Raw genomic sequence first — 27,785 nt, 5'->3', positions numbered from 1 at the left:
AAATTGGAAAGGGGTGATATGCCACAAGATTATCCTATGAATAATTTTAATCAAGAAACTAGATAATGATATAGAAAAGCAAGATTATATCTTCCGATAGTTGAATGTTGGAAGGAATAAGACATCATTTTGGATGACAAAGTTCTTAACAAACTGGACAATGGGTTGACTTCTAACACCATGAAATTTTGCAGAAACAAATGCCATGGAATTACCAGAATCAGCACTGTATAAGGAAAGCATGGCTTTGAGAGGCACCATCAACCACAAGCTTCACAGGAGGCAACAGTGTAATGTATGACTCACGTGTCACTAATGCATCTGCTTGACTGCAGGTGTCAGGCACCAAGATGGAGGACAATGAAAGCTCTGCTCTCATTTTTACTCCCCAGCCCACCCTTAGGTAGTGCATTCAGCTGTAAGTAGGTTGACCACATAAGATAATATCCTAGTCAGGACAGTTTTCAGAATAAAAGGGTTTGTAGGTGATAAACGGGTCTGGAAAAAAGGGTTTGCAGGTGATAAATGGGTCTGGAAAGTGACTCTTGGGCAAACTGGGACCCACCTAGTTATAAGGGATATGGACAGATAGGAGGGGATTCAGAGGAGAAACTGGAGGAGAGGAAGGTCTCAAGAGAAGAGATTATGGTATATCTTTGAAGAGAAATGTTTAGCCTGAGGAAGAGCCAAGTGAGGTTTATATGTAAGCTACTCTGAGATATTCAAAGGGGCAGCAAATGAAAGAGGTGTGGGACTTGTGGATTATGGTCTTGAGGGATTCTACTGTGAGGCATCAACTATAGAGAAATGATTGCTTCCCAGGGGTATTTGAACCCAAGAGGAGGGAATGAACAACTGCCTTATTACAAAACATTTTGGAAGCCTACCTGTGTCCATCCATCAGTTCCTGTTCATGTGCCTAGTTAGTTCTCCAGATAAATTGCAGTGAAATAGGAAGCATTTCTTTTTAATGAAATCCAGCTTCTTTTCTTTCAAAATATGGGTATAGTTTAAATATATGGTGGCTTTTCTCTCTTTTTTCAAAGAAAGCTTCTTTTAAGGAAATTAGACATACAAGGTCTGTGATTCCCTGGACTCCTCTCTATAATTTTATATATGCTTTTTTCAAAATATTATTTAAAGAATTTTCTTAAATATTCTTCTTTGTAAAGACCAACACAAACACCATATTACACTGAATCTAAGACATTACTGAGGATTTAGAGGGAACATACCGCAACATAACAAAAGCTATTTATGACAAACCCACAGCCAATGTAACACTCAACAGTAAAAAGCTGAAAGCCTTCCCATTAAAATCTGAAACAAGACAAGGACACTCATGCTCACCATTTCTATTAAACATGGTATTGGAAGTCCCTTGGACTTCAAGGAGATCCAACCAGTCCATTCTGAAGGAGATCAGCCCTGGGATTTCTTTGGAGGGAATGATGCTAAAGCTGAAACTCCAACACTTTGGCCACCTCATGCGAAGAGTTGATTCACTGGAAAAGACCCTGATGCTGGGAGGGATTGGGGGCAGGAGGAGAAGGGAACGACAGAGGATGAGATGGCTGGATGGCATCACTGACTCGATGGATGTGAGTCTGAGTGAACTCTGGGAGTTGGTGATGGACAGGGAGGCCTGGTGTGCTGCAATTCATGGGGTCACAAAGTTGGACACAACTGAAGGACTGAACTGAACTGAACTGGAAGTCCTAGCAATAGCAATCAACAAAAAAAAAAGTATCCAAATAGGAAGGGAAGAGGTAAAATTGTCATTATATGCAGATGACATGGTACTATATACAGAAAAACCTAAAGACTCCACACAAAAACTACTAGAACCGATAAATGAATTCAGCAAGTAGTAGGATACAAGGTTAACATACAGAAATTGGCTGCATTTCTTTATACTAACAATGAAATATCAGAAAGGGAATGTGAAAAACACGATACCTTTTAAAATTGCATTTCAAAAAATAAAATATTTAGGAAAACCTGAAAAGGAAGTGAAAGACTTATATGCTGAGAAGTATAGAACATTAATAAAGGAACAAGAAGATGATGCAAAGAAATGGAAAGATATCCCATGCTCTTGGATTGGAAGATTTCACATTGTTAAAATGGCTATACTACCCAAGGCAATCTACAGATTTAATGTGATCCCTATCAAACTACCCATGACATTTTTCACAGAACTACAAGTAATCCTAAAATGCATATGTAATCATAAAAGACCCCCAAATTGCCGCTCCTGAGGGGGAAGAAAGAAACAGGAGGCCTAACTCTCTTAGACTTCAGATAATACTACAAAGCTGCAGTAATCAAAACAGCATGATACTGACACAAAAACAGACATACGAATCAACAGAACGGAACAGAGAGGCCAGAAATAAATCCACACTCCTATGATCAATTAATCTTTAACAAAGGAGGTAAGAATATACCATGGAAAAAAGACAATCTCTTCAACAAGTGGTGTTGGGAAAGTTGGACAGCAACATGTAAATCAATGAAGTTAGAACACACCTGCACATCATACACAAAAATAAACTCAAAATGGCTTAAAGACTTAAATATAAGACATGGTGCTGTAAAACTCCTAGGAGAGAATACAGGCAAGACATTCTGACAAAAATCATAGCAATGTTTTCTTATGTCAGTCTCAAGGCAAAAATAAACAAAAGCAAAAACAAGCAAATGGGTATTAATCAAATGCACAAGCCTTTGAACAGCAAAGGAAAGCATAAATAAAAAGAAAAGAAAACCTACAGCCTGGGAGAAAATATTTGAAAATGATGCAACCGGCGTGGTTTAATTTTGAAAATACACAAATAGCTCACACAACTCAATAACAAACAAACAAAAAAAATCCAATCAAAAAAGTGGGCTGAAGACCTAAGTAGACATTTCTCCAAAGAAGACATACAGATGACCAACATGCACATAAAAAGATGATCAACATCACTGATAGAGAAATGCAAGTCAAAACTACAATGAGGTATCACCTCATACCAGTCAGAATGGTCATCATCAAAAAAATCTATAAATAATAAATGTTGGAGAGGGTATAGAGAAAAGGGAACCCTTCTACAATGTTGGTGAGGATATAAATTGGAGCAGCCACTATGGACAACAGTATGGAGATTCCTCAAAAAACTAAAAACAGAGCTTCCCTATGATCTAAAAATCCCACTCCTGAGTATATAACTAGACAAAACTATTTAATATAATTCAAAAAGATACATACATGCCTATGTCCATAGCAGCACTATTTACAATAGCAAGGACTTGGAAACAACCTAAATGTGCATCAAGAGATGAGTGGATAAAGAAGATGTGGTTCATGTCTACAACAGGGTACTATTCAGCCATAAAAAATAATGCATGCATGCACGCTCAGTCATGTCTGACTCTTTGTGACCCTATGGACTGGGGATCTCCAGGCTCCTTTGTCCATGGGATTTCCCAGGCAAGAATACTGGAGTGAGTTGCCATTTTCTGCTCCAGGGCATCTTCTTGACCCAGGGATCAGGCAGATGGATTCTTTTACCACTAAGTCCCCTGGGAAGCCCCTTAAAAATAATTAAATAATGCCATTTGCAACAACATGGATGGGCCTAGAGATATGACGCTAAGTGAAGTAATTTAGAAAGATAAATGCCATATGATCTTACTTACATGTAGAATTTAAAACAGGACACAAACTTATCTATAAAACAGACTCACAGACATAGAGAAGAGGCTTGTGGTTGCCAAAGGTAAGGGTGAGTGAGGAAAGGATGAATAGGGAGTTTGAGATTAGCAGATGCAAACTATTATATATAGGATGGATAAACACAAGGATCTACTGCATAGCACAGGGAACTATATTCAATATCACATGATAAACCATAATGAAAAAAATATGAAAAAGAACGTGTGTATGTATATATATGTATAACAAAGTAACTTCACTGTACAGCAGAAAATAATACAACATTGTAAATCAACTATACTTGAATAAAGTAAGTTCTGATGAAAAGACACCATTGATTATAAAATGCATCACTATTATATAGCATTAGAGAGAGAAAAAAGTGCTACCAATTAACTATACCCCAAACTTTTTCACATTTCAATTCCCACTTTCCTAGGTCAACTCAAAATTGTCAATTTGTTCCCATTTTCACGTGCTATTAGTATCTTTGTCATCAAGAACATTGAGAATGCAGTATTTCTTTTAAAAGCATTCCACTATTATCTCTGGAATTTTCTCCCAAGCAACTAACACTTGATCTGAAGGTTTTGATGTTTCTGCTTTTTTGACCTAACCAGCAAACAACAAGAGTAAGTTTTAAAACAACTAGGATTTTATTCTTTGTTCAAATAGTCCTTATTTGCTGACTGAAACAATGAGGAAGTGCTGTTTAGTTATGCCACCAAGAATAACAACAAAATTTGCTCTGCGTAGGCAGTGACAGCTCCATCCCAGCTGGAACCCAGCCAACAGATGCCTGGGATGTTAAAATGTGACATATGGAGGCCTGGGATAAAACACAGTAATTCCACCTCCCTGTCTACTTTTTGGTCCTAGGTTATGCCCTTTGCCCACTAATCCCCTGCCTGCTTTCATTATTGGCCATGATAACCTCTGCCAGCTCTTGCTCCTGTAGCTGAGAGTCTCTTCAAGTACTCTCCTGGGTTGTCCTTATTTCTATTTTATGCCCAACTTCATCTACTTTGGAAGTATTCCCCATCTTCTCGTTTTAGTTAGTTTTCCATTATATGCCCATCAACTGATAGAACACAAAGCAAAAATGAAAAGGTCAGGCAAGATTTTGCATCTCAAAAGAAGACACACTTCATCTCTCCCTGTTTTTATTGAGCAAAACTATAAAGCTTTAAAGACATAGCTCTTAGGTCTTGCTGTGAAGTAAAATACTTTGTAGAGATTTTTAGAATGTAGATTCCAGTGGGGTATCCCAAGACCTACCACTGATTCTTGGGGTTGGGAGTGGAATCCGGGGGTGGGGGGAGGGGAAGGAGGCACTTGTAGTTTTAACAGAGCTCCAGAGTAATGTGGTACATCATCTAGGTTGGAAATTATGAAGAGGACATTAGGCATTTTCACTTTCTCATTTATACAAGGGTAATTCTTTCAGCAAACACCAACACAAATTTGAAACCAAGAGCTCCCACTCTAAGTGTTCAGTAAAAACCAATTCATATGGGCAGGCTAGTTTTATTCATTTGAACCATAGTATTCGTACCAGCCTATATTCAACATGTTTGAACTAAGGGGTATGAAGGGCTTTGTGATGACTGGGGAAGTGCATGGTGGGAGCACATGCTGGAAACAGAGGATGAGATTTCCTCTTTCCAGTCTTGCAACAATCTCCAGTGCTGACTGATGCCACAGGGAAGGAGATCTTGTCCTCCACTCTTTAGCTACAGCTTTCCAGGGCCATTTCAGGAGCAAGAGGATCCGGGTGTAATTCTCGTTCCCTGCTTTGAGGACAATCTGTCATCTGAGAGTGGCAGACTGAACTTGCATGGGCCTACATTCAGGAAATACACAAATCCCTGCACCAAAGGGCACAGGGAATGGTTTTTAGGGCTTCAGGGGAGTCCCATTGGGAGACATTCTCTCCCAATCGTCTCCATTTTTAGCAAAGGTTCTACTGAATTTTAGAGGAGTGTCAAGATCCCCCATCTTGTGTGGATAAAAGTAGGTAAGCAGTGATTCTACAGTTGACTCCATGGCCTTTTTGGCCCAGAGAACTCAGAATACGGTTTCCATACTAAAACCCAGATCGCCTCTCACTTACCTCTTGGATCCAGGGAACTCTTGCTCATTAACAAGAGTCTGAGAGTCACTGTCTCCTCTGAATTTCTTTTCCTTTTGGGCCCAAATCAGAGGCTACAAGCAAGAACACAGAGAAATAAATCATTGCAAGTCAGTGTTGATGGCTGCAATAAATATTGACACTGTACTTTTTCTCTTACTTCTTTGTACTGAACACATACCCTGTGCCTGGCCCTTTATCGACATCATCTCATTTACTCCTCACCACAACCTGTGAAACAGGGTTCAGTGGCTCCTGGCTGACTACACATTGGGGAGAAGATGCACGGTAAGCATCACCCATAGGGCCAGGGGATGAGTAAGGGCCAAATCCAGGAGTCAATCTCAGATCTGATTCCAGAGTTGAAGGTCTCTCACACATTGTTTGTATGTGAAAGGCAGTGAGGAAAACATAGATTGATGGAGGGAAGGAAGGATGGCTAGATGGCTAGATAAAAAAGTAATACTCCGTAAACGTATATAGATATATACATATAATGGAACACATATTATAGAAAATAGGTTGTGTTAAATGGGTATACTCCAAACGATTCTTTAAAATGTTTTGTATGTTGGAAAAAAAAAATCTGAAATCAAGTGTTGGGGAAAAAGAAGAAAGAGAATAAGGGAATCAAAGACACAACCAATGAAATCTTCCTTCAAGGATCTGTCTCATGTCTCACCATTTGTTCTAGAATCTTAAACTCAGTTTAGCTTAACAAATAAGTATTGAGGCTTTACTATGTATCAGGCACCAAAACACCTGCCAGTCTAGGATGCTGAATTCATGGGAGGTGCTATTAGGACAGAAGACAGAACAATTCTGGGGTTCATAGCCAGCAGCTGACCCTAACTTAACCCACCGTACAAGGCTGACTTTGATAAAGAGGGGTAATGAATAGGGGAAGTGCTATAAGAACACAAAGATAGATAAAATAATAACTGAGAGGTCTGGGAAAGATGCCTGGGAACAGATTAAATGTGAATTGTGTCTTGGAAAACAAGGAAGATGTCAAAAGGTCTGAACTATTTTTACTCACAACACTTTCAACCCCAAACACATGGGATTTTTCCCCTGACACCAGCCAGTTCTCTGATACCACTGGGGTGTCCTACAACGGATTCAATTCTGACACTATCTCCTGGAGGTAGAGTCAGATCGCATAAGGTAAGGGCTCAGTCCCTCCAAGAATGTCCCCAGTTTAGATGCCAACAGAAGGCTGTGAGTCTTTTGTTATACTCTGGGGCACTTTTGAGCGCAGAGGACTCCATGTAACAGCTGTATGCAGTGTGCACTTCACTCCTTGAGGCAGCCTCAGGCTCTCTGCAAGTTAGACACTGCTTAGCCATTTCTCTCCTGGGGTTTTGCAGTCTCCTTAGAAAGTCATGACAACCCAAGCTATCTGGGGCTTCTGTACTTACCACCTTTCCCTCTGAGGAGCAGGGTCAAAGCCTCTTTCTCAGAAGAGAGAGGGGCCAGCAGCTTCTAAGACCCTTCTCTGCTCCCATCTCCCCTCCCACCCACTTCCCTCCTCCTCACCTCCCACCAACATCTAAGAGCTCTTCCCCCTCTGCTAAATCTAGCCCTCTCCTCACCTCCTACCAGCACACCTGGAAAACTGCATGTTCTCTCTGAAGCAAGACGCTGTGGTCCAAATTATCTTATAATTTCTAGGCCAAGTGCCATTAGAGTCTTGACTTTTGAAAATCAAAAGTTTTTTTCCTCCCAGTTCTTTGGTGAATCTCCTTTTTTCCCTGATACAATAAAGATGCCCAAATAAGGTTGATGGGAAAGGTCAAGGCAACAGGAGCCGCCAGAAGGGTGCAGAGGGGTAAGTCGGTTCCTATGTTAAAAATATCACACTGCCAGTGTTCTCACCACCCTTTAAAGCTGGTTCATCCCTTGAGCAAAGGGCACAGTGCACTCTGCATCCTCCTTCATAATCATAACTCCTCCCTGTTGAGTCTCTGAAGAATTTCAGTTCCAGGTGACCTGATCTAGACCGGGCTGCAGACGGAATCCTAAGGGAAGCCCAATCCCTAAAAATGATGCATCTCACACCTTATAAGCGGCTTCTGTCTTAGAGTTACTTGTGACTCTCTGGAGGTTTTCTCAAGAAATTCAGTAGATGGATTCCTAAACTGCTCATCACCAAAGTGTATAATAGTTTTGAAATAGAACCATTTGTTTATGTGAGTTGTATGGCTGGTACGCCTGCCATACAGTCTTTGAAAAATTCTGACACAAGATCCTTGAGTTGGGGCAATATACTTTGTGAGTTTTCTGTGCGGGTCATCACCACAGAGAATTAAATATTTCTCATGGTCCCACCTGACCACACACAGTTGGTCTCATGCCCTGTTTGTGAAGACATCTGCTCCTTCTCACCCCTGGTGACACGCCTTTGGCTGCACACTGGAGTCCTTTCTTTGGTTTCAATTACCCTCTCTGGTTCATATGATAGTCCTCTGTATCAATCATGGGGCCTGAAAGAGAAACAACTTGTCAGTTAAATCAGTCAAAAATTCAGATGTCTGAGAAAAATATCAACTTGATGCTTTCCTTCCCCAACTGCTCACCCTAAGTAAGGACCTAGGAAGTTCTACTTCTGAAACTTAACTACATATTAGAGAGACCCCTCAGTTCAAGTCAATAAATACCCACAGGGCCTTTTTCCACCATAAACCCACACAGATAAAGTTAGATGTGCCTCTTCCCACAAAGCAGAAACAGATTTTCCTTGTCATAAATTAAAACCCTCCCTTATGGCCATGTACTTATCAGCAGACTTGCTTATAATGGTCAACTTATGAATGATAGCTGGGAACAACAAATCATTGCTTGTGACAAAGGCTGCTTGATATGGTTCAAAATGGCAGAATCCCTGCTAGAATGAACCTTCTCTGGACCAATAAAAATCCTTCTAGGGAAAAAGTGGAGGGGAGCAGCGGTTGTAGCAGGGTAAGACACACACTTCCAGGATCTGAAGGGAAACATTCAGCAGCTTGTGGCTTCACCACCTTACATCTATTCCTCAACAACACCCAGAAGAGGTGTTGACCTCAAATAGGCTGAGTTTTTTCACCCACTCAGAGCTGAACATTAACTATTGATATTCAACCAAACTTTTATTAGTGAAAAACAAGCCTAAGATCGTCCAGGGAGCCTGTGTGTGCTGATACTATACTCCTTCTGTTCCTCCTTTCTAGCAGGAATGGAGGAAGATCTTTACTTCAAAAATACAAATTTAAGAGACTTTCCTGGTGGTCCAGTGGTTAAAACTCCATGCTTACTCTGCATGGGGTGCAGGTTTGAATCAATCACTGGTCAGGGAACTAAGATCTCACATGCCCATATATGCTATACAATATGAATAAAACATTGATTGGGTTTTGCAATTCTGAAAGCAGTAAATTGCCAACAGCTCAAGCAATGATCACTTAAACAAGATCCTGAAATACATTTATTTAATTTGGTGTATTATCAATCACTTCTACTGTCCTCTTGGCACTGGGCAAAAATGCACAGGCAATTTCTCTCCCAACATCCTCCCAACTATCCCCAAAATAAAACCATATGTTTACCAAAAAAAACTCTCTCACCTAACCAGACATTTTCTGAGAAGCACATAGAGTATTTTAAACTCAACGCAGAACTCAGATCTGTTAAACATTTTTCAACACCCCTGAAAACTCCACTGAAGAAAGAGAATCTACATTCTTTACCCTGTCTGCCTGACTTAAAGTAGTAGCATGAGGCTAGAATTATCCACATGTAAAGTTAAACAATGAAATTCCCCAAGTATATACAAGCTGTGAGAATCAATAAACTCTTCTCAAACTAGCAAATTGGTTTCAAGTGTTTGGTTCACTGGTTACATCCAACAGACGTGAATAAAAGGCTACCTCCCAAGTGAAAGAAAAAGGGGCAAAGAATTCTTGAAAAAAATGTGTTCTCATCAGAATTCCTGTGTTTCATACAGCATGGATGGTGTCTGTAAAACTCTTTGAAAAGTTTTTTTTTTTTTTTTTTTGGCCGTTTAGTTGCTAAGTCATGTCTGATTCTGACCTCATGGACTGTAGGCCATCAGGCTCCCCTATCCATGGGATTTCCCAGGCAAGAATACTGGACTGATTTGCCATTTCCTTCTCCTGACCCAGGGATCAAACCTGTGTCTCCTGAATCTCCTGTTTTGGCAGCTGGATTCTTCACCACTGAGCCACCTTGGAAAGTATATTGGGACTTAATTTCAGGCAATCCTCTTTGTTGGAATTTTAATTTAAAAAGCTTTTCTCGGAGCACTGTGTACTACCTCATTTCATGAAAACAACTTACTGCCATGTAATTGCTTATATAATTTGATAACTTTGGGATTTCAGGTTTTCCTTAACTTTGCAACCAGATTATCTTTCCCAAAATAAAACACATTTTCTAGAAAAGTTTAGCTAAAGTAATTGGCTCTTCTACTGAGCTATGGGCTCTGGGAATATTTGTCAGAAAATCTGGTCAGTGAACTAGGACAAAGTTCATGTCCCTCATCCTTAGTCAGTCAGCCTGTGTTTTTTTTTTTCTCTTTTCATTCCCTGAGTGCCTTTCACCCTTCTCTCCAGCAGTGTCTAACATCATCTGCATAAGCTGACTTCACTTCCCTGCTCATTCTAATCTTTCTACCTTTGGATCTCCTCTTCTTCCTCTTAGGGTGGAATGTTTATGCAGAAATTCTACGGCTACTTCCATAGTCTAGATGCAAAAACGTCTTCTTCCAGTGGAGTAAGCTGTATCTTCTACTTAAATGCATACACTTTCAAAGGGAACATACACAGAAGAAAGGAAAGGGACTTATGCTAGGCAGTCCTAACAGCCGGCTTGTGAGGCTCTTATTCCCCTAAATGGTCCCCAAGGCTCCCTTCCGTTCCCATCTTCCCAGTCCCATGCTCACTATTAGAATGGCAGACCTCAGGACATACCTGTCAGAGCATCTTATACAAAGTTCTGGAAGTTGCCAGTAACTGGAGTCCTTTTTCCTTCTATATCCCTAAGTCTCTCTCAAGGGCTACAGGGTCTTGGTATATTTCAAGGTTTGAAACTACTGTTTTAGTTCTGTTATTAATTTTTTGAGGCATCTCAAAAAAATTTCCACAGTGGCTGTACCAATTTACATTCCAAACAATGGTGTGTGGGGGTTCCCACTTCTCTATATTCTCTCCAACCGTTGTTATTTCTGGACATTTTGATAATATCCACTCTAACAGGCATGAAGTGATATCTCATTGTGGTTCTGATTTGCATTTCTCTAATATTTAGTGATGTTGAACAGTTTTCATGTGTCCATTGGCTATCTTCATTTCTTCTTTGGAAAAATGTCTCTTCTGTTCCTTTGCTCACTTTGTAATTGCGTTGTTTCAAATGGGTATATGGCATCTACCATATAATACAGCTACTTCACTTTCAGGTATTCACCCAAAGAACGGGAAAACACTAATCAAACAAATAAAATACCCACCGCTATGTTCACCCAGCATTATTACAATAGCCACAACATAGAAACCACCTAGGTGACCACTGACAGATTAAAAGAGAAAGAAGATGTGTTTTCCACACAATGGAAAACAACTTAGTCATTAAAAAAGGTGAAATCTTGCCATTTGTTACACATGGATGGAACTTGAGGGTATTATGCCAAGTGAAACAAGCCTGATGGAAAAAGACAAACTTTGTGATTTTGTGGATATTCAAAATATAAATAACTAAACAGACACATAGATACAGAGAACACAGTAGTGGCTACCAGCAGGGAAGAGAGTTAGTGGGAGGGCAAATGGGTAAAGGGGGTCAACAGCATGATGACAAATGAAACCTAAACTTTTGGCAGTGAGGACACTGTAGTGTATACAGAAGTCAAAATCATATACACGAAACTTATGGTATAATCAAAACAATAATTTTAAAAATTTGAACTACTGTTTTAGAGACAGTAGTTTCTAGAGTCAACAGGCCTTTGTGAGCTATCCTAAGCATCCTACTAACATTAATTATATTTTAGCTACTGATAAACATACACCTACTTGTAAAAAGGATTTTAGTGTTATTATTAATACTATTCATGAGTAGCCTAGTACTGAAGAGAAACTTTGAAATTAAAACAACTAAATTTTATACAGGATGTGAACCAAGAACTTCCAGATGTTCAAGGTGGATTTAGAAAAGGCACAGGAATAAGGGATCAAGTTGCCAATATTCGCTGGATTATAGAAAAAGCAAGAGAATTCCAGAAAAACATCTACTTCTGCTTCATTGACTACGCTAAAGCCTTTGACTGTGCAGATCACGACAAATTGTGGGAAATTCTTAAAGAGATGGGAATACCAGATCACCTTACCTGCCTTCTGAGACATCTGTATGCAGGTCAAGAAGCAACAGTTAGAACCGGACATGGAACAACAAACTAGTTCCAAATTGAGAAAGGCTGTATACGTCAAGGTTGTATATTGTCACCCTGCTTATTTAACTTATATACAGAGTATATCATGTGAAATGCCAGACTGGATGAACCACAAACTTGAATCAAGATTGCTGGGAGAAATATCAATACCCTCAGATATGCAGATGACACCACCCTAACAGCAGGATACAAAGAGGAACTAAAGAGCCTCTTGATGAAAGCAAAAGAGGAGAGTGAAAAAGCTGGCTTAAAACTCAACATTCAAGAAACAAAGATCATGGCATCCAACCCCATCACTTCATGGCAAATAGACAGGAAAACAATGGAAATAGTAACAGATTTTATTTTCTTGGGCTCCAAAATCACTTCAGGGTGACAGCAGCCATGAAATTAAAAGATGCTAGCTCCTTGGAAGAAAAGCTATGACCAACCTAGACAGCATATTAAAAGGCAGATACATTACTTTGTGGACAAAGGTCCATCTAGTCAAAGCTATGGTTTTTCCAGTAGTCATGCATGGATTTAAGAGTTGGATTATAAAGAAAGCTGGGCACCAAAGAATTGATGCTTTTAACTGTGGTGTTGGAGAAGACTCCTGAGAGTCCCTTGGACTGCAAGGACTTCAAACCAGTCAAATCTAATGGAAATCAGTCCTGAATATTCACTGGAAAGACTGATGCTGAAGCTGAAACTCCAATACTTTGGCCACCTGGTGCAAATAGCTGACTCATTTGAAAAGACCCTGATGCTGGGAAAGATTGAAGGCTGGAGGAGAAAGGGATGTCAGAGGATGAGATGGTTGGATGGCATCACCGACTCAATGGACATGAGCGTGAGCAAGCTCCAGGAGTTGTTGATGGACAGGGAAACCTGGTCATAGGGTCCCTAAGAGATGGACATGACTGAGGGACTGAACTGAATCTTTGGAAAAGGGTTGGAAAATTGGAGGCTGTTTTGTTTTGGGTGTTTTTTTTTTTTTTTTGCTTGTTTTTTATTTCTTTTACCTTTCTACATATTATTCCTTCTACAAATGTTTCTTAGTCTCCTGTTGGTCATCCTACATATTAATGGCTAGGACTAAAACAATAGGCTAAAGCTTATTGTTCTTGCTCTTGTGAAGCTTACAGTCTAGTAGAATAGAGAGATGACCAAATAATGAAAAAAAGTTTAAAAAAAGTTAAATAGCTTCTATGACAAAAGGAAGAAAGTAGATGCACAGTGCTCCACTGGGAATAATTGATCTAGTCAGAGAAACCAAGGAAAGCTGGGTAAAGGTGGCAGAAAAGAATGTTCCAAGAAAGGGAACAACTGTGCACAAGTCCCATGGTGGAGGAAGCCTGGCACACCAAGGAGGTGAAAGGATGTCTAGGTGGGAGCATAGACAGGGTGGCGGGTGGGCACAGATGAGGCAGATGGGCACACAGCAGCTGCATGTTACACAGCTTTAAGTGTGTGTGTCTGTGCTTAGTCGTGCGACTCTTTGCAACCCTATGGACTGTAGCCCACCAGGCTCCTCTGTCCTTGAGATTTTCTAGGCAAGAATACTAGAGTGGGTTGCCACTTCCTTCTTCAGGGGCTCTTCCCTGTACGGCTTTACGGGGAAGAGCAAAAGGAAGTCACTTTAAGGTGGAAGGAGTAACACGATCACCTGGGCATTTTTAGAAGATGACTCTAGTCCCAGTGTGGCAAAACACCGGTGGTCAGTAGTCTACTTACAGAAGGTCACCATACGAGTCTTCACAGGAAATGATGGATAGAGACATACTCAAGAGGTTTTTGGGTGGGAAAAGTGACAGGATGTTGGGGGATGGGTTGGATATGAGGGTTGATGTTCAGAAAGCATCAGGTTTCTCACATATCCCATTTGAACTATCCGGTCCTTAACTTAATCCTTGACAATTGTCTATGGTCTTTAGACACTTATTATTTTTCTTTCTGCACATTCTCACTTCATCTTGAATGGAAAATTCCTCTTACTTCAAAACTAACAATGTACAGAGCCCTTCAGCGTTATTCTACCAAGCCCCCCAAATCTATTTTTAATAAAAATATAATTCCCATTTGATTTATGTTATAATTCTTAAACTAAGTTTGGTCTCTCCCCCTTAAATATTTTTCTGTTCAGTAAAACTTCCTTCACTGAAATGATAAATTTGAATTTTGATATAGTGGTAGAAGACTTTTAGTTACATGGAAGCCAAACTTGAATCAACTCAAATACAAAAGAGAATGGTTTATAAACACATGAGGGTGTCTCACAGATCAAATGCAGAAGTGCAACCAAGACTGCCCATTCCAGAAAGGGCTGGAATCCCTTGGAAATTTTACTCAATATTCTGTTTGCTCCTCTCTATATGCTGGCTTCAGCTTCTTACTTTGAAAGTCCAGCTTTCTCCAACATTCAGTCTATAAGACAGCTCTATTACAGTTCTTATATTTTTATATTCTGGGTTTAGCCACAGAGACTGACCCTCAGTCCCTCGGTGTCCCAATTCCAAATTTCAAGGAGGGGAACTTGGCCCTGATAGAGTCAGGCGATCAACCATTGTCAGTTAACTATGACTGGGTGTGGGCGGGTATAAGAATTCAGGGAAGAAATAGCCAATGCCAATTCTGAGTTCCCAGAGAAGGGAGAATTGTTGTGAATTTGGCAGACACTCCATGTGGAGAAAGAGGGAAACAATAGCTCCTTTACTTCAATAAATATGTGCTAAGCACCAATCACATACCAGAGGCAGGCTAGGCTCATGGACGCAAAACTAAGTGCAGCAAATTCCACCTTCAGGGAGTCTAACACCCCACACTGCCTATGAATACCCTGGTCTCCATACATAGTCACTAATCTATACCACATATCTAAAAGCTCAGTGTACTATATGGAAGCCACATGCAAGATTTCATTCTCTGGAATCAGCATTTAGCTCTCATCTTGGACAAAAGCAAAACATTTGCAGACAAAAAACCAAAGAGTTAACGTTTCATTTCCAGTTGTTATCAGATGCTACTAAGCAGGATAAAATAAAAAAATTATTAATGCAGATAACTTTGGCATTTCTATTTACCAACATTCATCTATCTTCAAGGGATAAAGGTATCTATCTATGTATGTACCGGTAGAAGAAAAAAGTGTTAATTGAAGATCTACGTCATGGAAGTCAAGCTGCTAGACAGGCCCAGACCACAAGAGTAAACAGTACATCAGATTCTGAGCTGGAAGAGCCATGGTCTCATCATACCAGCTCTGTGACCTCAGGGGGCCACACACCCTGAGGAGCTTTACCTGTAAAGTGAGGCTCTTACCTCCCTAACACTGTCAACATAGGGAATTAGGAATTAAAAGGAAAAGTAAGAAGGTAGAAAATGAAGCACTGAGAAGGCAGTCCAGATAGGAATAAGGAACAAAGGGAAGAGAGAAAAGTGGTCCAGGCCACATAAACATTCCTTCCAGACAGCTAACCCATAGGCCATGAGCTTCCAATTTCTCCATGCGTAACGTGGCTCTCTCTTTGCAGACTGAGTTGTGCTCAGTCCTTCTTTTTCAAACAAAAAGGAAAAAAAGCAACCTAGTTACTGTAGTAACTTTCACCTATGAAAAGAAATGTTAATATTATTTCCTGTGGCTTCCTTATCCAGCCCAATTTTCCCTTCCTTCCTATTGCCTCTCAAACCTTTCTTTTATGTCTTCTTTTCATGAAAAGCTTAAATTCAAATTAGCTCCCTCTCTGGAAAGCTTTCATCTTCTCTTCAGTTTCTTGAATTATGGTCCTCTATTAGATTTTATTTTTGCCTTTTCAGACTTCACTAAACCTCCATTCATTTGCATGAGCATTGCTGTCCCTTTAAAGGGCTATAGATATTTGAGCCTTATACGGGCTATCAGGACCTCCCTTATGGCTCAGCTGGTAAAGAATCTGTCTGTAATGCGGGAGACCTGGGTTTGATCCCTGGGTTGGGAAGACCCCCAGGAGAAGGGAAGGGCTACCCACTCCAGTATTCTGGCCTGGAGAATTCCATGGACTATACAGTCCATGGGGTCACAAAGAGTCGGACAGCACTGAGCGACTTTCACTTTCACTTTTCGGTGTTGTTTTTCAGTTCCTTTTTTAAAAGATCTTTTTTGATGTGGACTGTGTTTAAAGTCTTTATTGAATTTGTTACAATATTGTTTCTGTTTTATGTTCTGTTTTTTTTGGCCCCAAGGCATGTGGGATCTTAATTCCCCAACTAGGGATCCAACCTGAACCCGCTGTATTGAAGGCGACCACTTCAAAGCACTACAGGAAAGTTGTCTGTTTTTGAGTTTTCTATTGCTATCTCAGTACAATCCAAAATGGACAACAAGTGATATTAAGCTACTTTTAGTTTAATAAGTAATGAAAACATCATAAAAACATTTTTTACTTTTAGAATTCATTCCTCTACTATTTAGAACATGCCTTCTCAATGATGATATTACCCCAAGAGGATGAAAACTGACTCATGTGGCAAAAAATCAGCTTAGATATCACAGTGGTTTGTGGCCCTCCCAACCCTGACCCTCTTTAACTACATAAACAGATATACAGCACACCTGTAGCATTAAAATTTCATGGTGGGAGAAAGCAGTTAAGGAAAAAAGTGACTGCAAAGGCACCTCAGTGGGGAAATAATTCTTTAAAAAATTTTAAAGGTTGAGGAAAACAATTTATAACTAATCTATACCTGTATAGATTAGTTTACTAAAGCATTAAACACAGTCTTTCATTTAATCTCCACAAATCCAAGTGAACTGGATACAAGTAACCTCTTTTTCAGATATGTAAATTGATGATCAGGGAGCTTCCTTCCTAATTGTGCAAGTGTGGTGGCCAGTTCCCACTCCATCTATGACAGTACAGCTCATATATTTCTTTAGAGCAGGGCTCCTCAACCTCAGCACTACTGACGTTTGGGGCAGGATAATTCTTTGTTGCAGAAGACTTTCCTCTGCAATGTAGGCTGTTGAAGAAATCCCTGGCTTCAACTCAGTAATATCCCCTCCACCACCACATCCACCAGTGGGGACAACCCAAATGTCTCCAGATACTACTACCAAATGTCCCCTGGGGAACCGGGTGGGGAAATCACTCCTGGCTGAGAATCACTTATTTAAAGCCTACTGATAAAAAGAGACTACCATCTACTGTTTTTATTGTCATGAGAGCTAAGAGTTATGGAGCTTTACCAAAATACCAGTCATTTCATATGTACTGACTCCTTTATTCCTCCATCAATGCTATGGAGTGGAGAGTAGCATCCACCATGCCTGTTTTACAATAAGGAAAACAGCTTGGAGGAACTGTAGTCAGTAAACTGTGAAACTAGGATATGTAGATGCTGGAATTGCACTTATATCACTGCTGCTGCCGCTGCTGCTAAGTCACTTCAGTCATGTCCGACTCTGTGCGACCCCATAGACGGCAGCCCACCAGGCTCCCCCGTCCCTGGATTCTCCAGGCAAGAACACTGGAGTGGGTTGCCATTTCCTTCTCCAGTGCATGAAAGTGAAAAGTGAAAGCTCAGTCGTGCCTGACTCTTACCGACCCCATGGACTACAGCCCACCAGGCTCTTCCATCCATGGGATTTTCCAGGCAAGAACACTGGAGTGGGGTGCCATTTCCTTCTCCAGTGCATGAAAGTGAAAAGTGAAAGTGAAGTCACTCAGTCGTGTCCAGCTCTTAGTGACCTCAGGGACTGCAGCTCACCAGGCTCCACAAAGAAGTGCTTAAACTATTGACCCAAGTATAACTATTTGGTTCATGGAAAATAATCTACATTATGATTATAATGTTGACTTTGAATTTAAACCCAGAAGTTGCTACAAATGGCAGTCTCCATTTTATGTATATACACACACCACATCTTCTTTATCCATTCATCTGCTGATGGACACATGGGTTGCTTTCATATCCTGGGTATCGTAAGTAATGCTGCTATAAACATTGGGGTACATATATCTTTTTGAATCAGTGCTATCTTTTTTTTTTTCTGATATATATCCATGAATGGCATTGCTGGGTGATACAGCAGTTCTATTTTTAGTTTCTGAGGAACCTCCATACTGTTTTTCATAGTGACTGTATGAATTTACATTCAACAGTGTTGTTCAACAAGGTCCCTAAATTCAAACTGCTTACACATTAGCAGAAGAGAAATACCATGTCCATGGTTAATTGGAGATTAGACTGGTGGTTCTCAAAACTCTAATTCTCTAATAAGACTGAATAACCATTTCCAAATTTTCAAGGATAATTAAATTTAGAGAGAGAATTTAAAGTATTTTTGCTTTTACATTGTCCTTAAGTGTTGGATATCTGCCTCTTTTGTTTCTAATAAAACTACAAAAAGAAAAAATATGAACAAATGAATGGATAGGAAATAAACATTTGGATCAAAATTCGGAGACTGAGTAGCTTAATGTACTTAAAGTATTTTGTGGACAAACTAGTCATGCAATTATATTATTTCCTGTTTATATGATAGAATTAAATATGAGTAATTCATGACTTCCAAATACTAAATAAGATTAAACTAGATTGATTTCCAGAGTGGGCTCTGCCTCTCATTTTCCTTTATAGCCCTCAGAAACTGGCATGGTATACAAACCCTTTATGGTATTAACGGGTTTATTAATAGTTAATGAGTACAATGAAGAAAGAATCTTGAAAAGAATAAGAAAACAAATGATATGAGAATTCAGAGGAGAGACTCCAGGGTGAGTTGATGAGATGGACTGGCTAATTGTTCACTAAAAAATTTCTCTTTTTTTTCTCCAGGTCACATAAAGTTGGAGATTTCCCAGCACGCCTTGCACCTAGGAGTAGACATATGATTGCTTTACATTCAAGAAAATGTGGTCAGAAGGTAGGACCATTACTCAACTTGGTCCATAAAACAAACTGACTGAGAGGAGAGGATTTGAAACTTGTGTAGGTGGAGCCACTAGCTACAAGCAGCCAGGCTCCCTGAAATATTACCTGGAGGAAAACTGCCCAATCAGCAACAGTGCTGTGGACAGTTCATGGGAAGAAAAATATGTGTTATATTAGGTCACTGGAATTTGGGAGTTCTTTGTTGTTTTCGTTAGCTACCCTGACTAATACATTTGGTTCAACATGAAGCCACCCCAGTGCTCAAAACAAACCATGACACTAAAATCTTTTTCAGATAAGCTGCTTCATAAAATTTCTAACTAATATTGCCTCTGTTCTGCCTCTAGAGACAACAGTACCACTGTTATTAGGATACAGTTGAAGAAAGCTGAGCGCTGAAGAATTGATGCTTTTGAACTGTGGTGTTGAGACGACTCTTGAGAGTCCCTTGGTCTGCAAGGAGATCCAACCAGTCCATTCTAAAGGAGATCAACCCTGGGTGTTCTTTGGAAGGAATGATGCTAAAGCTGAAACTCCAGTACTTTGACCACCTCATGCAAAGAGTTGACTCATTGGAAAAGACCCTGATGCTGGGAGGGATTGGGGGCAGGAGGAGAAGGGGACGACAGAGGATGAGATGGCTGGATGGCATCACGGACTCGATGGACGTGAGTCTGAGTGAACTCCGGGAGATGGCGATGGACAGGGAGGCCTGGCATGCTGTGATTCATGGGGTTGAAAAGAGTTGGACGTGACTGAGCGACTGAACTGAACTGAAGTATATGAATAAAATACAAAGGTCACACCTGAAATAAGATTGTGGGATAAGAAAATTCCTTTGAACCAACTGTTCAAGGGAATTTTGGTTGAAGGGAATGAAACACTTTACCAAAAAAAAAAAACACCTGTCTTCACATCCATGTATCTTTAAATATGACAAAGAGCATGCTTGTTTTCACAATGGGTAGGAGATAAACATTAACATCTGGAAATACAGCAAGAACAAAAACTTGTCTGTGAGAAAATATGAATCACGGTTGCCCACCAGACCCAGAGCATTTAACCTAGATGCCACCCTGTCCTATCCCATGCCATCCCATTTCCAATTAAGGCTTATTGAGCACATACTGTGTGTGAGTCACTGTGCCTGTCACCAAGGACATGAAGATGGAGGAGGCAGCTGCTGTACTCAGGAGATACTCTGTTCAGGAGACAACTGTGTACATAATCAGTTCTACAGTGTGAAATAGACATTTCTAGTCTATCCAAATAGGGTATTTAGTTCAGTTCAGTCGCTCAGTCATGTCCGATTCTTTGCAATCCCATGAATCGCAGCACGCCAGGCCTCCATGTTCATCACCATCTCCCGGAGTTCACTCAGACTCACGTTCATCAAGTCCGTGATGCCATCAAGCCATCTCATCCTCGGTCGTCCCCTTCTTCTCCTGCCCTCAATCCCTCCCAGCATCGGAGTCTATAGTGATAACCAAAAATCAGTGCTTACCACTACCTGGGGTGACTTCCCACAGGCAATGCTCCTTAAGTGTCCTTAACACCCCTCCCTTGAAGTGGAAGCTTCTTTGACTTGACTCCAGTTATATATAAATTAACAGCCTTGACTGAACACTAGTTAATTATCCAGATATGAAAATACAATATGCAAATGACACCACCTTAATGGCAGAAAGTGAAGAGGAACTAAAGAGCCTCTTGATGAGATTGAAGGAGGAGAGTGAAAAAACTGGCTTAAAATTCAACTTTCAAAAAACAAAGTTGATGGCATCAAGTCCAATCATTTCATGGCAATAAGATGGGGAAAAGGTGGAAACAGTGACACAGTTTGCTTTCTTGGGCTCCAGAAACACTGTGCCCAGTGACTGAAGCCACAAAATTAAAAGATGCTTGCTTCTTGGGGGAAAAAAAAAAAAAACAACTATGACAAACCTAGACAGCATATTAAAAAGCAGAGACATCACTTTGCCAACATTATGGTTTTGCCAGTAGTCATGTGCAGATGTGAAAGTTGGACCATAAAGAAGGCTGAGCACCAAAGAATTGATGCTCTCGAATTGTGGTGCTGGAGAAGACTCTTGAGAGTCTCTTGGACAGCAAGGAGATCAAACCAGTTAATCCTAAAGGAGATCAACCCTGAATATTCATTGGAAGGACTGATGCTGAAGCTGAGGCTCAAGCTCCGATACTTTGGGCACTTGACGTGAAGAGCAGACTCATTGGAAAAGAACCTGGTGCTGGGAAAGATTGAAGGCAGGAGAAGAAGTGGGCAACAGAGGATGAGATGGTTGGATAGCATCAGCGACTCAATGGACATGGAGTCTAAGTAAACTCCGGAGATAGTGAAGAACAGGGAAGCCTGGCGTGCTTCAGTATCCATGGGGTCACAAAGAGTTGGAAACAACTTAGCAACTGAACAACAACATAGTGCTATTGTCTATGAACTTACTGTTAACGAATCAACAAAATACATTAAATATGGTGTTTTTAAGCAGAAACACAAATAAAAACAGATTATGTATTGACCAATTGATAAAAAGGTTTTGACCAGAGAACTACAGGAAACTAACCCTGTATTTCCCCAGGGAGCAACAGTTCAATATTCACAGGGATTTTATAGAGCATAACTACTGTGAATAACAAGACGTGAATCCATCTATTTTACCAGTTATTTATTTAATATATCACTATGTACCCACGGATATTTATATTATGGGTTACAATCTAACACTATCATTAATTTATTGCTCAAACTGTTCCATCCTTAGCTATTGGGAGAGTAACTTTAAAATGGAAAAGTCTACTAGTGACTCTCTTGGCCAGGCACTCAAGATCAACATCGCCTTGATCTTGATTGGTGATGATCAATCATCAATCAACATCGCAGTTGTTGTGATATTGAATGAATGGTGCAATCTGATGTACTGAGAGGGATAAGGGACCATTTCTGTGGTATTCTTGATGGGGACCTCAGTCTAGTCATAAGATTCCAGACAGGCCTGAATCAAGTGTCATGCCACAAAATGATCAATACTCTTTGGAGGTGTCAAGGTCATAAAAGACAAGGAAAGACTGAGGAACTATTGCAAACTATAGGAGACCAGAGGGAAATAACTAAATGAAGGTGTGGAATCTTAAATTGGATCTTGGGAACAAGGACAACATCAAAAAGACATTAGCTGGACACTTCAATGTGAAGTCCAAATGCAGTCTTTAGTTCCTGATACTATCCTGCTGTTAATTTCCTGGTCATGATAATTATACTGTATAATTATAATTATACAGCATGTAAGATGCTAACATTGGAGTATGCTAAGACAGGGACATACAGGAATTCTCTGTACTATTCTTGTAATTTTTCTGTAAATCTAAAAGTAATTCAAAAGTTGACCATTGGATGGTCTTGCATACCCATTGGGTGGTCTTGCATACCCATTGGGTGAGCAAGTTGGAGAGTTGGGAGAAACGGCATTTCAGAGACTATATATAGGAAAGTGTTCAATTTTTCAGAGTCTTTCTAGATTGAAAATCCTTTGGGGAATGGTGGAGACAATAAATACCTTCCTGCTTTACAATAGTAACAAGATTTGGTGCTTCCAAGACAGGAGACTTCATTCTCAGCTGTTAACCTTGGCCAAGCCACAAACATAGTTTCTTCTTCCATTAATGAAAGGGCTAAAATGAATAATCTTACCTTATGTCTGTTGTATAATAAAGTCTTATTATTCTAAATTAATCTTGTTATTCAGCATTTCAAATCATATACTGTAAGAATATCCTTTAAGAATGCCTATTTATTCTGCCTTCTTAGTAATAAATAGCAGTGGTGACATCTCAGAAGAAATACAGGAATTAAATGGCAACAGTTTGAAGAAATTCTGCAGCAGTGCTCCCCAAAGCCCATTTAGAAAACAGATATAGTTTACATGTTCACAAACAATGTAAATATATCTAAAGAATCAAGAATTATGCAGCCTTCTAAAATGTGTAAGTCACTAAACTATTATATAGAAAAGCAAATTATAAATGTGATAATGATTTCAGGTAACATTTTCCAACATAAATATTTTTAGATGGACATAAGGTAGACCTTCTAATTATAGTCCAGAAGAATATTATTTTAGAAGACATGAGTCACTAACAGAAAGAAATACACATTATATACTGATAAAATATAACATTCAGAACAAACAATTAAATATTTATACACCTTGAATCTACTTTCTATTATAAAGGAAATAGTTTTGTCAGATGTTGCCAAGTTGGCTGAGAACTTTGACTTCTGGTCATGTCATAGTTAATACCACTGGGGAAATATTAGGAGACAGAAATGAGATAGAAAACAATGGATTTGATATTCATGAGTGCGTAATGGCCACTTTTACAGGGCAATAGGAGTGAGTGGAAAGAGAAGTTGAACATGACTCCTTTGTGAGTTAATGAGAAGATTTCTCCTCTTCCCTTTCCACCTGAAAATTCATCAGCTCACTTAGACAGTTAAAGAAGGAATGAGAAATGAGGAAAATGACTAGAATGGAGTTCAGTCTATGGCATTTTGTATGGGTTATAATTCCCTGATCCATCTTATAGAAAGCAAAAAAGGTACTGTTGAGAAATTAAAATTTATGTGTTTGAACTATTATTAATACACATTAAATTATTTTTCTCAAAGATAACCTAGCTTTTAAAAAATTAATCCTCTAATTGCTAATAAATTTAATTAAAATAATGAAATCTAATGAAGTAGAACAGTAGCCAGAATAATATATCATTAATATCGTGGGTTCCTCTCTGCTTGCATTTTCATCCTTCCTTACTTTGGTCAAGTAATTTCATTCTCTGAGCCTTATTTCCTCATTTAACACGAGAACAATGGGTCATACTTCATAGGATTGTAATGAAGATTAAGTGAAATTATGTGCATAAAATGCTTGGCATAGATCCAGTACATAGTGTAAATATAAGCTATTATAATGCAACTTTTTATAGAGAAATTAGATGCAGGTATATATATATAATTAACATATAGATGAAGAAGACAGGAAAGAAATACAGCAAAGTATTAACAGTGGTTTTCCTGCATGGTAGGGTTATGGGTGATTATATTTTCCTTTATTAGTGTTATTCTGCCAAATTTCCTAGTATTTCTTCTATACTCAGGAAACTCATGTTGTCTTAAAAACCAAATACAGTGAACAAGACCTGTAAATTTACATATACATTCCTTTATGTCCTTCTTCCTTTTCAATAATATATTATCTAGTCATTTCTGAACCAGGAACAAAGTTGGGTATGGACAGCTCACTTCCACTTGATCATAATTAAGCTGGGATATAAGGAGTCTTCAAGGATAGGAATGAAATGATAAAAATCGATGGGAGAAGGTGGAGAGATCCAGGGAGCATCAGATCTTGAAGAAACAGAAACAGGAGAGGATGAACTAAGAGAAGGATCACTGCCAAAATTCTCACAGACCAGAGAGGCTGCCAACAGAGCATCAGAAGAAAGAAAAGACTAGCTATTTAGTGCAGAGTGTCTATGCAACAGTTATCCATCGGAATTGTTTTTAACCTATTGGATATCTTAAAAGGAAAAGGAGAGCCTACTGTGGCAAATGACTCTTGCCATGCCACGCCACGGAGTAACCATTCTCAATGGCTCTTTTCCAATCATGATCACAGGTTAATGGTTATTTGTATTTCATTTCAAAATTTTGTGATGAGTTATGGCAATGTTAATGGTATAAACTGCCTAAGGATGCAAATGGAGGGGGGTAAAATGGAGAAACAAGGATTCAGACTGTTTCAACCTGGGTTGACTATCTGTGACCACCAAGGTTCTCAACAGTCAGTGAAGAAGTGTCTGGAATTAGATTTTCAAGGATTATTCAGTTACCACATTTGTGAATTAAGGAAGCCAATATTCTTATTTTACCAGCTTTCCAACTTTCTTAAAGTCTACTAAAATCACTTAAGATGAACAGCTTTACAAATGTATGGTTAGCAAAAATCTTTCTTGTGAGTCTATTTCCCTTTTGTTGACTTTTTTCCTGAAGAAATTTCCAGAATATACCAGATTATGCAAGTTAAGAATATTTTTTTATAAATGAATATTTCTAAATAAAATACAACTAGAAATGTATAAAAAATTTTGTGAAGACACTTCTGACAGTGATAAGGATTCAAACAACCAACAGGTTAGACAAGAAGCTTTCTATTCACCCTTTCTGCTGCTGCTGCTGCTGCTGCTGCTGCTGCTAAGTTGCTTCAGTCGTGTCCGACTCTGTGACCCCATAGACGGCAGCCCACCAGGCTCCCCCGTCCCTGGGATTCTCCAGGCAAGAACACTGGAGTGGGTTGCCATTTCCTTCTCCAATGCATGAAAGTGAAAAGTGAAAGTGAAGTTGCTCAGTCCTAATTAAATGTCCAGTTTATTCTTCATGACTAGGGTTCCCAGTGTATTACCTATACAACCATAAAACTCACCCCTTGTGGAACTGCCAATGGCCTCACATAACTAGGTATGACTAGGGTAGCAAGGTAGACTAAAGAGTAACCTCCACTGCTCTTATCTTGGATTATGAATTTCCTTTAACAAAACATGATGCTACTGATCTACTGCTCATCACTGAGATGTATTTTCCAGTGAGTAAGTTATTTATGCTTACTCAGCCATACCCATGACTACTCAATCTTCCCCAGGAAACAATCTGCCCCTGATGAAAGTTTCACCCTGTAACCACAGGAGAGAATCAAGAATGACAATAAAACTAGGGATTGAGTCCATGACTTGGTTTCATTAACTCTGTGAACTAGATAGCTGCCCATCTGTTGGAAAGGGTACAGATTAGGGTGAGTCAGTTGCAAAGAATAATTCCAGCAACTTTTATTTTTATGAATGACTAGAGGCTATTTATTGGTAAATTATTAAGTATATTATTAAGAGTTGCTAAATGTGTTATTAATAAACTAAACTTAGTATATTGCCAGAATTCACTACGGATTTATTCTACATTCAGCTAAGATGGCTTTGTGCCAGGCAACCCTGGCCAGTATTCAAAAACTCCCACCAGGGATGCTCCACAAAGAAATAAAATCCCCGTACACTTTTAGAAAGGATATTTCAGGAAGACACACCACTGTAGATTTGAGCTGGTCAGGTTTTTAATTATTGTTAATTTTCCTCTTTAACTACAAATGCTCTTAGTTTAGTATCTTCATTACAAATTTAGTTTGTTGTGGGTGGTTTGGCTAATAACATCTACCATTTGAAAGTGTTTTCAGTCCAGGCCCTACGCTGGAATCTTTACATCTCATTTATTGCTCTTAAGACCCCTTTGAGACAGGTAATAGTACTGTACTCATTTTACAAATATTAAACTAAAGCACAGAGAGGCTAAATATATTGCATGGCATCACAGAGCTGGAAACTACAGAGATATAATTTGAAATCAAGGATTTCTACTCTAGATTGGGGGAGGTCAGAAAACTTTTTCAGGAAAGGGCCAGATGGTAAGTGTCTTAGGGTTCATAGGTCATATGGTCTCTTCTCATCTGTGCTACTATAGCTCCAAAGCAGCCAGAGATACTATGTAAACAAATGGGCATGGCTGTGATCCAATAAAACTTTATGTATAATAACAGGCAGCATGCAGAATTTGGCCTATGGGCCATAGTTTGTTTGTTTCCTTTAGAGCCCTCACTGTTAACCGCTATACCATTACCATATGCTTTCTTGGCTTCCACTGAAGTACGTATGAGTTCAGGAGACTAAAATATTCTAATAGCTATACTGAGACACACAGTTCAGTTCAGTTGCTCATTCGTGTCTGACTCTTTGCGACTCCACGAATTGCAGCACGCCAGGCCTCCCTGTCCATCACCAACTCCCAGAGTTCACCCAAACTCATGTCCATCGAGTCGGTGATGCCATCCAGCCATCTCATCCTCTGTCGTCCCCTTCTCCTCCTGCCCCCAATTCCTGCCAGCTTCAGAGTCTTTTCCATCATTGGAAAGAGTCAACTCTTGAGTCAACTCTTTGCATGAGGTGGCCAAAGTATTGGAGTTTCAGCTTTAGCATCAGTCCTTCCAAAGAAATCCCAGGACTGATCTCCTTCAGAATGGACTGGTTGGATCCCCTTGCAGTCCAAGGGACTCTCAAGAGTCTTCTCCAACACCACAGTTCAAAAGCATCAATTCTTCGGCGCTCAGCTTTCTTCACAGTCCAACTCTCACATTCATACATGATCACTGGAAAAACCATAGCCTGGACTAGATGGACCTTTGTTGGCAAAGTAATGTCTCTGCTTTTGAATATGCTATCTAGGTTGCACAAAGGCATTTACAATCATTTATGCCTTTATTAATAAAGATATAAAATATGTGTTTCTACATTCATTGGAGATAGAAAATTTTTTGTCTTTTCTTGAACTGCACATGTGATCAAGATGAGCATAATAAGACTATTTGATTAAGTCCATGGTCTAGGTTGTAATGGTGATGTAAAAATCTATACATAAGCTTATCATTTGGTTTTAAAGTAAACTTATGATCCACATATTTTGGAGCCAATGACTTTACATAATATAGGTGGAACACATGAAGTAGAGA

The 27,785-nt window shown here is 39.5% G+C and overlaps 1 long non-coding RNA gene across 6 annotated transcripts in view; it reads right to left on the bottom strand.

The window, feature by feature from the left end:
* LOC120867297 overlaps positions 1-27,785 on the bottom strand; it is a 157,423-nt gene that overhangs the window by 67,018 nt on the left and 62,620 nt on the right. For all 6 annotated transcript variants that reach the window (XR_005721856.1, XR_005721863.1, XR_005721866.1 and 3 more), the window contains 2 exons: positions 8,163-8,317; positions 5,814-5,905 (listed from right to left, as the gene is read on the bottom strand). This is a non-coding gene — a long non-coding RNA (uncharacterized LOC120867297). The remainder of the gene's footprint in view (positions 1-5,813; positions 5,906-8,162; positions 8,318-27,785) is intronic.

The sequence above is a fragment of the Oryx dammah genome, unplaced genomic scaffold (assembly GCF_014754425.2).
Source record: "Oryx dammah isolate SB20612 unplaced genomic scaffold, SCBI_Odam_1.1 HiC_scaffold_1, whole genome shotgun sequence".
In the NCBI taxonomy this organism is placed as follows: domain Eukaryota; kingdom Metazoa; phylum Chordata; class Mammalia; order Artiodactyla; family Bovidae; genus Oryx; species Oryx dammah.
Note: the sequence above shows the minus strand (reverse complement) of the source record. Positions and strands in the feature narration are given on the sequence as shown.